Genomic DNA, 1338 nt, shown 5'->3' with positions numbered 1-1338 from the left:
TTGTTGAGGGGCTTCCTCTCTTTTTGCTGCCCTTCTCATTTCTCAAGGGTGATGTCTTTTTCCAGGGACTGGTCTCCTCACAGCACATCTAAAGTACGTGAGAGGAAGTCTCACCATCCTTGTTTCTAAGGGTCTGCTGGCTGTACTTCTCCCAAGAGAGAGTTGTATCGTCTTTTAGCAATCCTTTCAGTGTTCTGCACCAGCACCACAATTTAAATGCATGGATTCTTCTTCGGTATTCCATATTCAGTGTTCAACTTTCTCATGTACATGAGGCAAAGGCTTTCAGCAGTCGCACGTGGGCCCTCAAAATAACACTGTTGCTTTTCAATATTTTTAGGAGGTCTTGTGCAGTGGACTTAACTAATGCTGCTTCTATGAGCAACAATTGTGGATCCAAGCAAGACAGAATCCTTGAGAACCTAAGTCCTTTCTTCTTTTATCATGATGTTACCTACTGGTCCAGCTGTGAGGACTTGGGACATCTTTACATTGAATCATAATCCATACTGAAGGCAGCAGTCCATGATCTTCATCAGCAAATACTTCAGGTCCTCTTTTCTTACAGCAAAAATGATTGTGGCATCTGCACAATGCACAGTTGTTAACAAGCTTTCCTCCAATCCTGATGCCATATTCATCTCCATATAAGCCAATCAAAAACCAAATGGTTTGCCATGGAGTTAATGCTGACTCATAGCAGCCCCCTGTGAGTTTCCAAGATGGTCACTCTTCACAGGAGTAGAAAGTCCAGCCTCTCTCCCATGGAACTGCTAGTGGTTTCACACTGCCAACAAGGCAGGTCGCACCCCAGCACGTAGCCACGACACCACCAGGGCTCCCAGGTTCTCTCGTTATTTGCTCCACATACAGATTGAATAAGTATGGTGAGAGGTTAAAACCCTGACACATATCCTTTCTGAATTTAAACCATGCAGTATCCCCTTGTTCTCTTTGCACAGCTACCTCTTGATCCATACATCAGTTCTCCATGCGCACAATTAGGTGTTCTGCAATTCTCATTCTTCTCAGTTATCCATAGTTATGACCCACACAGTCAAGTGCCTTGGCATAGTCAATAAAACACCAGTTAAAATAGCACTGGGAATCTCTGCCCTCAACCAAGATCCATCTGACATCAGCAGTGCTATCCCTTGTTCCTCGTCCTCTTCTGAATCTGGCTTGAACTTCTGGCAGTTCCCTGTCAATGTATTGCTACAACTGTTGTTGCATGATGCTCAGCAAAATTTTACTTGCGTGTCATCTCAGTGATCACGTTTGGTGATTTTGCTTTTCCCTTCATACGTCAGTTCTGCTTCCTTCCCTCCCATCCATTTG

This window comes from Echinops telfairi, unplaced genomic scaffold (genome assembly GCF_000313985.2).
Source record: "Echinops telfairi isolate 266 unplaced genomic scaffold, ASM31398v2 ScPeMD7_7405;HRSCAF=8443, whole genome shotgun sequence".
Lineage (NCBI taxonomy): Eukaryota > Metazoa > Chordata > Mammalia > Afrosoricida > Tenrecidae > Echinops > Echinops telfairi.
This window is presented reverse-complemented; position numbering follows the sequence as displayed.